The following is a 17,332-nucleotide window of genomic DNA, read 5'->3' as shown; positions in this document are numbered from 1 at the left end:
TATATTTTTTCTATTCACCACTGTAACTTGACTTGGTGGAGTCACAATCTCGTGGTCCTGATAGAGTTTTACGATAACCACAGTTTTTGACCTTGGCCTTCACAGGGCATCAGAAATATGAAACTGAAGCCTGAATAGAATTTTACTACGGCTCAAGAGAGTTATGCAGTAGCCCGTGTATCAGCGATGTAAAAAAAAAAATATGCTGGATGGCTTACGGGACACTAAGTACAGTGTGTATGACAACGTGTACTGAGTGAACATTGTCTGTTGCATGTGTGAAGCTTTATATTGAGGCGTAAAGCTGCCTATAACAACATTAAGCACAAGTTCCAATGACCCCTAAAAGCTTGTGTAAGGTCGTAATATTTGGACAGCCAAGTCCAATTTAGCCGGTTGTATCTCCATCTGCTTGGCCGGTGTATTTACCTCGAGCTGGAATTGAAAACTGAGACAGGTCAGCCGTATGCATTTAGAACTCACGCTCCCCAAGCATTGCCGGTATGTTGGTTCTATGCACCAAATAGTTTGCCTCCGCTTCCTTAAGTGTCTGCAGATTAACTTATTAACTAATACAAACCGGAGTATCCTATTGGGGGGCATAAAATACACACAAATTTACATTTTCAGGTGTGACGGGTGGATGAAACATTACATTTAAGGAGCAGGTGGTGCATGGCATGGCAGCTATCATTGTCAGACCCAGAAATGTACAGAGGGGAGTTGCGATGTTTGACAAAATGTTAATCTTATTATTTAAGGTAATCACAACCAAATGAAAACAGCAGTACCTCCCAACTGGAAGCTCAAAATGCAATATAATTTAAAAATGTCAGCAGCTGGAGAAATGCACTTATGTTTTTGGAAGGGTACAAAAGGAACATAAAAACAGAACTTATTGCAACATAATAAATTGCCAAAAGTGCCTCTGCCCTTGACCAATTTTTGAGACCCCACACTTTATTACTAACTCTCCACATAACAACAATATTTCTCCCGACAATCGGTTTGCTTTGATTTTACATTCTCATGATAAACTCTCAGAAATTTATGTGACACTTACAAAATTGAAATTATGCACCACTCTCTGTTATCAGCTTCCCCAGCACCTTGCATTGTGGACATGAGTTCTCTCTGGGTGACAAACAAGCCCTGTGAACAATGATGTATGACTTTGGTTACACAGAGGCACTTTGTTGGTCAGTTCTTCAAATTAAACATTTAAATTATGCAGCATAGTAAAAGCAAGTTCAATCTGCTGCTGCTGCATTTTGCCGTGGGCGGCAATCACAGAGATGTAGCTGTCATAGCCACAGCCAATAAAACCCAAATTATGTGCAGGACACACTGAGGTGGAGGGAGACATTAGTTTTTCTTTTTTTTTTTTTTGCGGGCAGGTAAACTGACCATTAAATATGTTTTTATGCTTCTTGCAGCAAGATTCTTCTCACGACACTCATCAAGGCTATTTTCTCGGTTTAATTGCTCGTTATTGGCTCATCATACAACAAATGACATGCTTTTAGAAGTAGTTCCTTGCAGGAGTTATGTGAACGTCGAACATTTTCTGCACACGCTGTTTTTTTCTTACTTTGTGTTTGTCTGGAGTTTTTTTGTTGTATTCCATTCAGAGCACAGAAGGTCAGCCACTCAAAATGATTACAGAACAAGTTGGCAGAGGTGGCGTCAAATCCCCTGGAAAGGTGTGTTTACATAGTTGTGAAACGGGTGAGACATTTTGAGCTGTTGTGAGCACACAAGTGTCACACACAATATATAGCACGTTAAGAGTTACAACAACAGGGCAAGCTTGTTGATGCCAATGTTGCCGACTCAAGTGTTTTACCCCAAAGCAGAACAACGTCAAAAGAAATGTGCCTCTGCTCATGTCAGAGTATGTGGAGGAAAGAAAGAATTGGAATGCAGTATATGGTGGAAGAATGTGCAGTAAAAAAAAAAAAAAAAAAAAAAAGTGACTGCTGCGCCATTTTCCGGAGGCCGTGTGACATTTCTGCTGAGCGCTGGTCACAAATGGCGTTGGTACGAGTGACAGCTACGCCGACCCCGTCGGTCAATCTAAGCGCCGTTCCCTGCTGACGCTTTCACTTTCAAAGCAGGTTAGCGGGCAAATTCAAGGCTGATCATCATGTACAGCATGCTCCATCAGTTTTAACAAAACACCTGATACACCATTTTACTGCTGTTTCTATTCGCCAATTAAAAAAAATATATTATCAGTAGCAATAACGTGTGGTGTATTTTGGATTTCAGTTTATTTTTATGGGGAAAATTTATTGAAACAAATTGAGTTACTAGCTTGGTCACAGAACAAATTAAAATCATAAATCAACAGAATAATTTCAAAACAAAACAAAAATCAATAATGACTGGATGATTTCGGAAAAAAACTGCAACGGCAGTGTATGTATATATGTCACGTTGGCAGCACATAAAAACAAATGTCAAGCAATAACAAGACTTGTTAGCTGGAACTTTTTAATAGCCACTCAGCAGAGCAAATACTGCTGAGACGCTCTGTAACTTCTGCGAACAATCAGTTTATCCCTGACATATAAAGATCCCAAACATTCTAGATGTATTACTTACTTCTTTGACACCAGCGACTACTTTCCTCTAAACCGGGCATGGCAGCAATTTACAGCCCTTTAAGGGCGTGCAAGACAAAAAGCAAAAAATATAAATACTGAAATGGCTAAAATACGAGGATGAAGGAATAATATATAATCTCATAGCGTGTATTTTGGAAATATTACCAGTATCATATTGCTGACCAGATTTTTTACAGTGTATAATGCAAAGTCAAGTAAAGGGGAGAATGTAAATTCCTGCATTCCCTCCACCCGGTGCTGAATATGAATCAGTTCAATGTTCCCAGTAACAAGCTGGCATCCAAGCCAAACAGATGATGGATGAAGGACCAACTGGCTATTGCTCTCCTCTCATCCCTCCTTTTTGCCAATATATTTATTTTATTTATCAATCCCTCCTGCTATAGCCAAAGCTTCACTCTATCTAATTTTCTTTCTATAGTGGAGTCGCAATCCTTGAACTTATTACTTTATTTTTTCCGTTCTCTATTAAACATCCGAATGAAAACTGAGCTGTTCTGCTTATTCATGTCCTGACTCACTGAAGTTTGGACTTGATTAGAAATGGCATCCTAACTGAAGAAGAATGATGTCTTAATCCAAATCTCTACCAGTAAAGAGTTGGCACTGCTGTTGATTCATAGCTGCATTGCGCTCGTCTTTCACGTCACCATCTGACTTCAATTGCTAATTGAAAGACCTGAAAACATTTCACTGGGAAGACTTGGAGGCACACAGTTACATTCACGCTTCAATTTCCCCAACAGCAGCATTACAAGTGTATTTTTTTAAGACGTTTCCACTATGTTTCCCTCGCCTCGCCCTGGACCATAGAGTCCCCGTGCCAAAGCCGGAATTAAATCCCTTAAATCTATTCTCCCTCTTGAGTACTTCTGCTAGAAATAACACTCTTTGCCATAATCCAATTTTAGTACAGTCATATGTCATTTTCTTACTCACACGGACAATCGAAAAATAGAAGGATGTCTTCGGGGTAAACGCAAGGTAAAGAAATTAAAGTCATGAAGGCAAAAGACATTCACATGGACCACACAAACTCGTTACGTGCCCCCGAAGTAATTATTTCACCACCGTTGGCGTTCAATTAACACGTCGTATTTAAAGAAAGCTTCTCTCCACTGGCAAACAATAGAAATCCGCAGAGGACAAATAAAAATCTTTTCTTTGAAAGATTAGAGAAAAAAGAAAATTAGTTTAGCTGGTGTCAGTGCTATTTGTATTCCTTTTATCCGTCCCTGAATTGCTCCATGTCAAACATGATTATTTCCCAAGCTTTGATAAGTGACCGCTGGGCTTAAAGAATGGGAGAAGAAAAAGAATAAAAAAGGGGAAAAAATGATACCCATCAGAGCCGTTTATGGCTCGGACCTTTCATTGCACAACCCGCACACTTTATTATCCCTTTTTCCAAGTGAGGACTCATTAGGGACAAGAGTTTACTGTGGCATGTGGAATTCTTGATACGCATCCTTGTGAGCCTTGACGCACATTTCAGGCTCGGAGGGCGTCGTTATTTTGGATAGCGGGAGCGGAATATGACATCATGAGTCGGGCGACGGTAAACACCATTGATTGGTGGACTGTTGACACTGCCAAGAGTGTGGGTGTCAGTGTTGGTGGTCCACGGTGTCCTGCCCGAAAGCAACTGAAAGGAACAAGTAGACCTCAGTCTCTGCTTAAGTCCAACAAGCTTTGTTTTTGAGTACTGGACTGATTAGGGCATTTGGGGATGTTGTGTTTGTTTGAAATGAGGCCACTCACATCCTCCTAGTATGACCACCCTGGTTTTAGGCTGAAGATGACGTTGCCTCTGGTGATTAGAATTTAAACGTCCAGAACAAAGCAAAAATTCATTCCGTGACCAAGCTTGTAACTCAATTTACAAGTATAAATAAAGTTGACTTGTGTGAATCAAGTCAGTTTTCCCAATCAAAATAAAATAAAATACCAGCTACCCCAAAAAGGCCTGTTTGTAATAAAGAATAGCACTATAAATAAATAAATAAATACATAAATACATAAATAAATAAATAAATAAATAGTCATTCAAATCGACTTTACAATTTAGTTGAATGTAATTTTAAAATCTCAAAGGCTAATAATTGGAATGATTTGATCAGTAGATATGCTTTATTTATTTATATTCATAAATGTGAAATATGTACAATTTTTTTAATCTTGTTAGGAGGAGTATGGTCCTTTGTGTCCCCCTAATAGCGCAAGAATTGTGCACCCCCTCATATCATTTTTATCCTAAAATCCCCATTTTAATAAAATAATATAAATTTGAATTAAAACTTAAAAGTGCAAACAGTATAAAATGGAGTCATTTCCACACCAGACTACTTTTTCTCTTGGATATCTGCTTCAGTTCATAGTTTGCCAAACAAATGTAGCGTATCTGGATGGACTTTGTCTTAAGGCCCCCGGCCATGTTAGTTCAGCAGCTGCCTGCTTGTGTTGCTGTGTTATGCTTGCATTTACATGGGCGTGTAATTGTTGAATTTAGCAGTGTGTTCATTCATTACTGACTGCTTACCTCTATAGTCCCTCTCCTCATCTCTCTACATTAGCTCTGACAGTAATGACTTGCCAGGCCTAACCTCTTAACTGGCCTGATGCATGCCTGTGGCAAACCCACTCAGGCCACGCGGCTAAAATGGAAACATGCTGCTTAACTTTTTTTTTTTTTCCCTCCAGCTCCCTTGTGACCTTCTCCCTCGGACATTTCTGGCGGTCAGATTCGTCGGAAATTTAACAGGATATTGAAATGCGATTTGCAAAAATTACCCGTGAGGCAAAACCTTTTATAATGTGGAAAGTCAAAGAATAGACTGCTCATCTTCTTGAAGATTGGCAACTTTTCATCTTGTGACGCATTCTGTCATTTATTTTGACATAGTCCTTGACCTGAGCAAATAGTAGCATAGTCACAATTCCAACCAGAACACTCACAAACAAGATATGCAGCATGTTCTATTCCCAAGAAACAAATCTGTTGAAACAGAAAAAAAAAGTTGTGTATTTGTGTCCCAAGCACGGTGGATTATATTTTTACGTTATCAGACATACGCTGCAGATTTGTGGGACATATTCACAAAGGACTTTTTTAGCCTCTGGAGCCCCTTTACCCTCAGTCTGTCCAGAGGGTGGAAAAGATACACAAGTACAGCTATGTGATTCCTGACTGGACTGCAGAGATAAGCGAGCCCAAATAAATCTGCGCCCCTCCAAATGGGTTCCAGTGACAGTCCAAATAAAGAGGTTTTGGTTGGCCAGCCCGATGACTGACGTCTTGGTGCAGTTCCCGCCTCACTGAGCAGCGGATAAACCCCGGCTTAGACGACGCTATAATAGACTCGAGCGTGTGCACATGAAGCCTGCATGCTTGCACTAAACATGCATGAGGCCACATTGCAAGCTCCAAATACAGCATTGCTGTATAGAAATAAGGGAAGGATGTCATGAGGCCACACCTAGTGAGAACTCGATTCATTTAAAAAATACACTGATAATACACTTGGTACACACGCAGGCAGGCACCCCAGATTCACTTTTTCATGTTTTTTTTTTTTGTTTTTTTTTAGCAAACACGCATTTTGTGTATACTTATTAGTTTTTTTGAGTTTACAAAAGAAAAATCCCAATGCATTTCACTGGTCATCAATTAAACCCGGATTTTCCCATTTGCAGGCTGGGGGTTCCACTTTTAAGTTGTACTAGCACATTTCACCACTAGATGGCAGTTCTGGCTTAGTTGCGCTTGCAATGTCCCATACTACAACCTGAACAGGTCTACTAATTTTTTTGCAGATTTGGAATAACTTCTAAGACAAACATAGCACCAAGATTTTTTTTTCCAATTAATTATTGTTGAAAAAATGCAAGAAATTACTTTTTACACTTAACATTGCTTTGATGTGCGGCAGTTTAATGAGTTGACAAGTCATAAAAAAGTGACACACGGGAAACATGACACAAAACTAAATCTGATTAAACCAAAGTCAACAAAAACACAGATCATGACAGACTGGTCCATACAAGTCCTACCTGCCAATAAGAGACACCAGGCCCAGTGACACGACCGTGATCCCTGACTAGCCTTCCATCTGCTTGGTCTGGCCAGTGCTATACACTGGAAACCACAAGCAAACTGAGGTTGGCACTGTCTATCAGTGATTGAACCACATTCACTGTGGTAGCTGGCAACCACTCTGCCCTCTTGACCACCTGTTCCTCGCTGACATCACTATTCATCGCAATCTGCTAAAATACACTGTACAGCTTGAGGAGAAGAAATGAAAGGGAAGCAGAAAGAAAAAGATGAAAGAATTTGCCATGGGTTGAGTGGAGAGATGTTATCGGATATCAAAGATTCCATTTGAGCTGTGCCTTCCTATAAAATCCTGGCAACCGACTTTAAAATCATACCGATCCATCACTAGCTGCAAAGAAAAGGCATCCAAAAAGGCGCCAAAGTCATTACATGACCTCCGAAGATTTGTCATGTGCAGAAAGTGGCACACAAGTTGTGTAGGTGGTGTTAACTGCCACAAGAGACTGGACACTGTGACTTTTTGTGTAAGACAAATCGAGGAAAGGCAGAGGGATAATGAAACTCCTGTTTCAATGCCAGTGTTGTATTGAGTAGAAAAATGCTCCTCAAAGGAGTTGCCATTGTGTAAAAGTAGCTTAACTTCTCTAACTAATAAGTTGTCTTCTTGAGACAGCAAAGTCGTTAAGAATGAATCAACAGTGTCTAGTAAAAGTAGTATTTTAACTCTGTTTCTTCCAGAAAAATAACTGCAATGATACAATTGATCAATTATTAATATCGGAAATGCTTAGTAGATTACTAGCTAAACTCGGAAAAATCATTACATATATATGTGTTAAAAACAAAGAAGAAAACATCTGTATAAATGTATCTCAAGTTTACTATTCTCTGCAGGAAAGGAATCAGGATGAAAATGGCTGAAGTCAATCAATGACTAGAACTTTTAAACTCTACTTGCAATGTCCCTTCTTAAATGCCATCACTTTGACAGAATCGGCCATCGAAGCGGCCTTAACTGAAAGCTTGCCATTATAGCAGCAGACATAAAACATTTAAACGGCCTCCATTTCCTCCAAATGAGGGTCTTGTTGAAGGACCTATGGGGTGGCTGTGCACGCAAACTACACGTGTAACGTAAACACGTGCACCCCTGAGAGGTCCGCTCTTCATTAATGTGGTTGTTCTAATCAAATTAGCCGTGCATACTGCTGAGCTAGCGACTGCTTGGGTCATTCCCCTCGTTACTTTTCAACTTCTTGTGCACGTTTACGACTAATAGGTCAGAGTGTTCGAGCATGGCAAGTTCTGTTGGAGTCACTGAAATGACTGTATTGCCTCTCGAACAGTTAGATAATGTGTTTAGTGACTACAGTAAATTCTTCCAAATCCCGCTCGATCAGCAATCTGTCCATGATCACTTTAGTTGACTGTCAACCGATTGTCTTGTGGCATAAAGATGTCTTCATATAGAATCTCATGGTGCAGTCTCAAATAGAAAATGGCATATCGAAAGTTTGTTTTGCACATTTTCACTCAACTAGGTTAAAATTTTGGAAGGACACCCATTGAGTGACCCTAGAGAGTACAAAAAATTTTATATGAAAATGGACGGATGGGTGGTAAGTTGACAAAAATAAGTATCTAGGTCTTAATGACAAATAAGCATGTGATGCAAATTTAAAGGAAGGAAATTAAAGGAAGTCAAATCCGAATTAAATGAAAGTAATATGCGGAGTTCCCCAGGGATCTATTCTTAGACCAATATTATTTATTTTGTATCTAAATGATATCTGTATGTTACAAAAGATACTCAAATGTGTACTTTGTGTACTATGATGTGACTTTTTTATTTTGGGATTGATTTAACTGAGCTTCTGAAAACAGTGGAATGAAATACTTTGAAACAGTGGTTGACGTCAATAAATGATGCTACCAGACTAATAATCAAATACAAATCACGATAAACAATATTAAGTTAGAGAGGGTATATTAATATAAATCTTTAGGTGTTATTTATATTTTATATTATATATGGATTATGTTGATATTTGTTTGCACAAAATTATGATCGTCTGACAGTCTGATATTTTGATTAATTACAACTATAAGTCAACAAGTAGGGCAAAACTAGTGAGGGAAGACTTGTCACACTGACGTCATCGGCTCAACAGAAAGCTCTGTCTTTCCACTCATTCAGTATTCGAGCAGACTGTTAATTAGCTCTTGCACCCTGAAAATAACCCTCATCTTGCAAAACTCCAGCTGTTTGGTAATTGCTCAGCAGGGTGCCTCCCAGCAGCATTTGTTTTTGTTTAGGTTCTGTTTTGGGCGAGGCGGTAATGTGTTGCGCATGCTACGAATCTTCGAGGTGCAGCCCTGGTCAATAGAAGCAATACTTGCTCCTCCGGGGAGAGGGACGGCTTTCATTTGTTTTCATCACCCAAAAGGATTTTGTGGGCGGTTGAGAGCAGCATTCATTTGTTTGCTCTGATTTCGGGCCATCAAGTAACCGAGCCATTCAATGATACTTTGGAAGTAGATTGCCTGGGAGCACAACAAAGGAGTCATGTTGGGAAATGAATGAGTTACCCAATGCCTTTTGGTCTGTTTTGTCCTCAAACACATAATTAGTGACAAAAGTGTATAGGAAAAAAAGAAATAACTAAAAATCATCCGACCAATCCTGAATGGATTTTCTCACTTGACACTTCATTAAACACTGTGCATCGGCACACAGTAATGAGATTTAAAGCAAAAGCTGTCGTGAAAATTCTTCTTTCCTAATGTCATTTTTTGGATTGTCACTTGCCAGAGAGGTATGAACGAACAATTTGGATTATTATTATTCTGGTTGCAGTCTGTAATAATGTAGTATAACTTCACAATAGTATACGACTAAAATATTTATTATGTAATGTAATATTTTATGCATGGATTTGTGGATATTGTTGGTAAGGACAAGCTAGTTTTCAATTCATAAAGAGGGCTCAATGCTAGAATGCAGTTAGAACCAAATCATTCCTTCCCTGGTGAGAATCGTTCTAGAATCGTTTCCAGCCAGAAGATACCGATTCTCCCGCCCCAAAATTCACTCACGAATAATTGTTGGCTTCCATACTGTACTGTAGCCTATTCTGCCTAAATAAATAACCATACAGTATGTAATAAGCTAAAATGACTACACATGGCTCAGTCTTCAAACACACTTTGTAAGACCATCCATTCGGGAGTGCAATTGCAATGACATGTATTATTCTAGACTGGCCGTCTAATGGCAAGATGTGTGTCCTTAAACACTAAACAGTCTAGGGAGGGAAACACAGTTTTGATGGATGACATTGTGGCTTTGTGGCTAAAATAAGCAGCCACGTCTCCATTTTCTACCTGCGTTTGTGAAGGATTGTCCATCTGGTCGACTTGAAGGCAATGATCCATCCTTGTCCTGGCACCGTGTTCCACATCAAACCAAAATGTCACTTTAACTTTGAGCCAGCACATGTCACTTAAGGGAAAACGTTTGCAAGCCTCATCCGGAGAGGCCTCCATCGCACATTAAGATCCGATTTTCCTCATATGACTTACTTTTGGTCAGGTGCATTTGTGGGTTCTCTAAAAGAAAAAACTTCTTTTGCATGGTCCTGGCTGTGAAATTACTGAGGATCACTTGTGCAGGAGGGGGGCAGATAATCGACTTTTGGGTATTTTGCGAATTGTTATGGCGAATAATTGCTACAGCTTTAATATTATTTTTCGTAAGATTGTGCTGGAATGCAAACACAACAATATGGCAACAGTCCAGCCCACGATAAATAAACCAGTAAATATGTAATGTTCTTTAAATACAGTCAGGAGAAGTTTCTCCTTTAATCTAAAAAATGCCTTTGGCAGCTTTATGAGTCTTCTTATGAGTTCATAAAATAAAGTGGAGTAGATATGACACAAACATATGCTCAGGCAACCGATGGTTGCTCCCACTCCGAAATCAGTGGCCTTAAATACACACTTTGAGCCTGGCCGTCCCCGCCTCAATCTGTGCAGCATATTGCAACATATGGCCGTTTTTCATGACGACTGTCCAGTTGCTGCCACCAGCCAATATCGGCCAGTTTTGAAGCGAGTATGCACCATCTGTGCAAAAAAAAAAAAAAAAATCACTGATGTACTTCAAAATGATTTGGTGGACGTATCCAGGGAAAAACTGCTTGGAAAACTAGATAAAAGATGGCTTGGATAAAAACTTATTGTTGCTTGTTTCACCTCTTAAGAGGAATGTCTCTGAGATTGCACAATTGACAGCTCAACCAGTTTTCTGCAAAAATATAAAAATATGAAGTATAAAAAAAATATCCCTCTGAAGACACACAAACCCTCAAATTTTGGCTCGCAACAACTAAGCAAAAATTCACAGCAGTCTTTAGTCAAAGTGCCACTAATGGTTAATTCTCGATTCAGAAATCTAGTTATCCTAATTCAAGCACCAAAATGAATGGTGACATTCTGTAGCACACATGCGTGCTTCAGCATCATTTTCTTCCAAAGGGCCGTAAAAACGTGGAGTCGACCACAATGAGCCCAAGCGTGAAAACGCTCGGCCAGAACCTCCGAGCTATAAAGACCACCAAGATGAAGCTGAGCAACTTTGTGGACAAAAATGATTCTTCCATCTGTGCTGGTGTTTATAATTACAGGTAAATGGTGCGAGGGAGTGGAGATAAGATAAGATATGCCTTTATTCGCCCAATAAGGGGAAATTCCAGAGATGGGTGGAATAGAGTTAATCTGACAAAGGAAACATTAAATAGAGTAAATTGGCCAGGCTTGGTGTCAGCGGGGACTAAAGAATGGGAAAATTATTCCCACAGTCTATGATAATTATTTGAATCTTTGGAGGAAATGCTGAAACAGTAACAAAAGCATAAACAATAAAAGTGTATCATGTACATAAGTCAAACTGTCCTGATTCTGACATTTGTTGCTCGATTGTACAAGGAGTTGTGAGGTTGAAGACTGAATGGGAGAGCAGATTTGCTTCCAGTAAGCATTATGCGGAATATGAGGTTGCTGACCAACATAATGTTTTATTTATTGTTTGATTTGCACATTTTATTCAGTGACATTTTTTTGGGAGGGGGGCTCTGTAAATAAAGTTGGTTGAGTTGAAAAACTGAAGGTCTTATGGAGTGGCTTGGCAGACATGGAGCTCTGCAGTGATCCAGTTTAACAAGTATCTTGAGGGTTTCTGAACACTTGCAAAACTTTTAGTGGCTGGCGGTTTATTGCTGACAATTTAAAAGTCTCAAAATGAAACGTTCAAAAAGTTTTTATCTGTTTGTTTGTTGACGGAATGAAATGACTGATGTGGATATTTAGCTCGAAGCCTTTGTGGTTATTTCGACCATTTTAAAGCTCCAATTCATGCACTTTTAAGATCCATATATTCCATATCCATTCCATATATATTAAATATATCATCTTGTACATAAACTGAAATACAAGTTTATGAAGATGTTTTAAATTTGTTTCTTAATCCAGGTGGTACGGTGAAAAATTGGTTAGCACATCTGCTTCACATATCCGAGGTTCGCGGTTAGAATCTGGGCTGTGGCTTTCCTGTTTGGAGCTTGCTTGTTCTTCCGGTGTTTGTGTGGGTTCCTCCACATGAAACTCTCATGGCACATTTCAGAATGCCTAACTGAATATAATAAAATGGTTACAACATTTAACTTATTATTACACATCAACACTATATCTGTTTTAAAGTGATAGACGGGTTGAACCTCGTGTTCATCTTTCTCTTCTTCTAAGAAAAGTATCCTTACTTTAATACACACAAATAAGTTTTGCCATATGGTGCTCCACATAAACTTGTATTTCTTTTCCGAGAATCCAAATAATGCTGTGACCTGACCTACATGAGTTAAGGCTATTCTTGGAGTTCTATTTGTATGCATGATGCTGCACCTACAGGGAGGCCAGGTACGTGTTCTCTTCCAAGACAGGACCTCACCGACAGAAAATTCCTAATTACCGTGAACAGAGTCAGGTCATGTGTCCTACTGAGGGTGAATAGTTAGTCTCGCAGTTTGCATTACGCAGCATGTCCGTCGACACCTCATTACGCACGCATCGTTCATTGTCAAAACAGAGGAAGTCGGTGCAATAGGCTCAGCTAATCTCGCATAAACTTGATATGCTCTGTGCACACACACATGACCAGGAAGCCCCTCAATCGGCCCTCCCGCGTACTCTGCAGACGTGTGGTCAATACACATGCACACAGTGGTTTACTTTTATATCTGGCATTTAAAAATACATAAATCTAATGGGTGAAAATGCTTTATCGCAAAAAGACTCAACTGTAAAATGTGTTATTTCCCACAACTGTCTGTGTTTTACCACATAATCAAACCTGTGCTCAAACTCAACTTGAACCCAAACCATGAATCATTCTACCGCAACACTGTTTTGTAAAAAATATATATACAGCCAATAAGAAAAAAGGTTTCCTCTCAGGAAAACTAACAGGAAAAACAGCAGTAATGAAGACACAGAGCAACTGGCAATAGAACATTACATTCCTCTGTGCATCAATGTCCGTTCCAAGTACAAATTGTCCAAAAAAAAATCCATAAATCCTAGCAGAACGTTAAGCATTTCTCATACTCAAGGGTACATCAAGCAATCGCTATTCCACACTAAATACTTTATTTAGAAACCATTGTTTCCAGATCTTTGTTGGGCCAAGATATAACATATCGTCGAAATGTACTGTCCTTGCATATTCAATCAAATTTCCCCAATGAAATGAAAGAAAATTCCGTTAATCTATTCCTGCGCTCTGAGAAACACACACCATTTTTGTTGTTTTTTAAGATAAAAAAGAAAATAATTACAGCTTTGAGTTCAAAAACAGTCCCACAATATTCCTTTGTTATTATTGACTCTCAGTTTCAACTGCATTCAGTTTGAAATAGATTCATAAAAAATAATTGGTTGCACATGTATTGCAACACAGCATTCTTTGGCTTATACGATTGTTTAATTGACCCACTGTGATCAAATGGCTGATTACACACTTCGATAAATATGTTGTGTTTGATTGCAGTTGTTATATCTGCGTATGCGTGTTCCACTTTATTGCTTTTGTACATATGAATGCAACAATAGGCCTTTTTTGCCGCTGTGAAGAAAAAGGAGCATATGATATTTTTTCTTCCACATATCAATGAAGAGTAGCTCTGTTAATAATTCAAAAGGAATTTTACCTGCTGAGGAGTGAGTTATTGTGATTTTCTAGACCCATACATCTTCATATTGAATAATGAGCGCTGTGGCATAATGGTGCAGAGATTTGTAAGTGGTGTGGGATATTTTTCTCAGATTTAATCAGATTTAAATCAACCCAAGTGTCAACACCACTGATCCCCTTGGAACTTTCACTTTCTCTCAAATTTGGATCCCAAAGAAGCTGCCTTTAAGTTAGCACAGGTATTCCGAGTGTCCCACCACCTCCTCCCCTCCCACTATTTATCTGCTGTAAGTAAGCTACATGTAAGCTGTTATTTATGATGAGACTCGGGAGAATTATAGGATCTAAGTAGCTTCTTGCTCATTATTGCCATAATGCGCATTAAAGTGATAAAGCCAGCTGCGCAAAGGCCCCCGGTGGGTTCGCTCATCCATATTCACGAGGATGAGAGAGTCAGAACTGCTTGGCTGTCAGTACATTAATACCTGATATGTCTCACTCTGTGTCTCCTGTGAGAGATTAGAGCACTCATATGTGAGGTGGGCTATTAAACCTAGCTATATACCGGACTATGCTGTACTGTATGGCTAATCTCTCCGGAAACAATTACCGTATTTTCTGCACTACAAGGCGCACCTAAAAACCTCCAATTTTCTCAAAAGCCGACAGTGCGCCTTATAATCCGGTGCGCCTTATATATGGACCAATATTGAGCCACTACGGCAGGCGTGTCCAAATATATGGATTTATATGTGGACAAAGTTTTAAAATGGGCCATTCATTGAAGGTGCGCCTTATAATCCGGTGCGCCTTATATATGGACAAAGTTTTAAAATGGGCCGTTCATTGAAGATGCGCTTTATAATCTGGTGCGCCTTATAGTGCGGAAAATGCGGTACACCAGACCAGACACCAAAATATTTGATCATGTACAAGTACTTTTTCTTTGTCACAAGTTGTTGTCATGACACTTGAAATCAAACAGATTGCAGTGTCGAAGCTGCTAGCAAGATTTGAATATAGCCTCATTCGGTACTCGCCCTCCCTATAAATCCATGGTCCTCACTGACGCGTGATTATTGATTGGATTATGAAATTACATAGTTACAGGAAATGCATTTGCAGCTTGAACAAGATGGCAGCGCTAGCAATATTAAGATAGCATTAACACTGTAACGTTACCTACTGTTGCTATGTTGATAGTAAGAGTTATCTGTAATAAAGTGTTACAGTAACACTAAATGTTGTTGATCTGAATTTTTACTTTGCAGAATGTACAATCCATTGAAAATTAAAAGAGAAGAAAAGGAATTCTGGAATGCTGCTTAATATTGCCTTTTTAGCATGCTCACTTCCCTCTGTTTCTGTTTGTCCAGTTGACAGTTTTAATACATTAATTAGGTTGGGATGCCCCAACAAATCCCCAGTATAGTACATTTGGCAAACGGTGCATGAAGTACTAAAAGCGAACAAGTTTGATGTATAAGTGCGTCAACGAGAACTGTAATAGTTTGTTGCAGATCAATGAAGCACACGGTTATGAGGAACAACTACACCATAATTGGACAATGACAAACAAAGCCTCGACTCCCATCATTAACGGTGTTACTGAATTAGAAGTGAAAATGAAATGTGGGACGTTATTAAGCAGACGTGGGTTTAAGGAATAACCACAATGGCCTGGGGGTAAAAATAAGGGAGGCTATTAATTGCATGATGCATATAAAGCACTATTTATATAGAGAAAAAGTAGACTTGCATGAAGTAATGTCTCACCTGCTGCCATCTAACTTTCTTCTTCCTCCCCATCTGTCCTCTTGCTGACATAAATACAATAAAGTGCGACTTCTCCATATCTCACTCTGAAGTTCCTCCCTCAGCAGCTGCTGTCTCAAATACTTTATTGAGTTATCGAACAAAGACTATTTATGACGAAGGCTTGGGTCTCCATGCTTACCCAATGCAGTTTACACTTTGAATTCAGTGTATAAATCTGTAAGCGACACCTATATGGAGAACAGTAACTTGCTTTTGATGACTCTAGATGTTGATCAACAAATAATAATACATAACATCTCACATCGTTTTTACTGTGACTCTCCAAATGTATGCCCCATTGGTCTTTGTGCACAAACAGGAGAACACATCTGCTAGAGTCATTCAGTGCCTCAATCTCCCTCAAGGCTGTGTCTGCACTATTCAAGTGGACCCCCCTCCTGCATTTCCTTAGGGAGTAAAGGTGAGGATGGTAGAGGAAAAAAGGGAAATCTGGAAAAATGAGAAATGTCAAATATCTCCATAAGTGCTACATGTCACACTTTACAAAGTTTGCGTTGAAAAAAAACCTGGAGCTTCAGCGGAAACTCCAGTTGTCAAACACACAAAAAATTTCACATAGGAAATTGTCTAAAGTGAATTACATGCTTTAATTTACAGATTTAACATGAAGCCACCAAAAAAAAAAAATTATTAACAATATTGGCACTGTTTTTTTCCACAGTTGTTAGGCAATTCTAAATGTTGATTATGAAGCAAGTAACCCCCCCCCCCCCACACACACACACACACACTCACACTCACGTGACATCACAAAATTTTTTAACTTTTGAGTATTATTTTTTCTGAAACTTTAGGTTGAGTACTATACTGTACTTTTCCTGGCATATAGCCTAGCTAAGTGTTTTTAATTCCATGAATTAAAAAAAATGCTCCTGACTGCCCATGTCGCTGCGTTGTTCTGTGTTGTTCAGTAAAGTCGCAAGCACTGAACCTTTTAGTCCCAGAGTGCCTCATTAGCCGTTGCCATTTCAGCTCTTCTCCTCTTGTTAATCACCTCAGTCGATCACCTCTGTCCAATCAGTACCGTGTTGGTGATTAAGAGCGAAAAGATGCATCTTTCTAGCATTTGCACGCACAGGCATTAAGTCAGGTGTGTAGATTGAGGGCAGCAAGTGGGGCAAAAATGTTACGTTTTAAGACTTTTTACTGAAATGGAAGACACCTAAAACTCTTTGTTAAATAACTGCATCAAAAGTAAACAAGCTGAAGAAGATGCAAATTGCACAATGCAGCATTTTAGGGAAAGTTCAGTGTGCAGAGTTATGCGCTTTATCTGCAAAAATGTTATTCAATGGTTTGTTTTGGTTTATTTTCTATGTGCAGCCCAATAAGGAATGTCCCATATTATTATTCACAGCTTAAGTATTTGGGTTATTATATTAAATTATGTCAGCCTGACTACCAGCTAAATAAAAATATATTATACACTGCAGCCTGCATTTGTGGCGAGGGTCACAATTTAAAACAGTTCTGAGGTCTCTTAACAACTGTGGGATTGTTTTGTCAAAATACCCCAATCATCAAGAGCAACAAAAAGTGTCAATACTAGACTTCCTA

At 39.1% G+C, this 17,332-nt stretch overlaps 1 long non-coding RNA gene across 3 annotated transcripts in view; it reads right to left on the bottom strand.

The window, feature by feature from the left end:
• The window catches only part of LOC125994326 (uncharacterized), an 86,567-nt gene that overhangs the window by 13,571 nt on the left and 55,664 nt on the right, over window positions 1–17,332 (bottom strand). The window lies entirely within an intron of this gene.

Source organism: Syngnathus scovelli, chromosome 3 (assembly GCF_024217435.2).
Source record: "Syngnathus scovelli strain Florida chromosome 3, RoL_Ssco_1.2, whole genome shotgun sequence".
NCBI lineage: Eukaryota > Metazoa > Chordata > Actinopteri > Syngnathiformes > Syngnathidae > Syngnathus > Syngnathus scovelli.
Note: the sequence above shows the minus strand (reverse complement) of the source record. Positions and strands in the feature narration are given on the sequence as shown.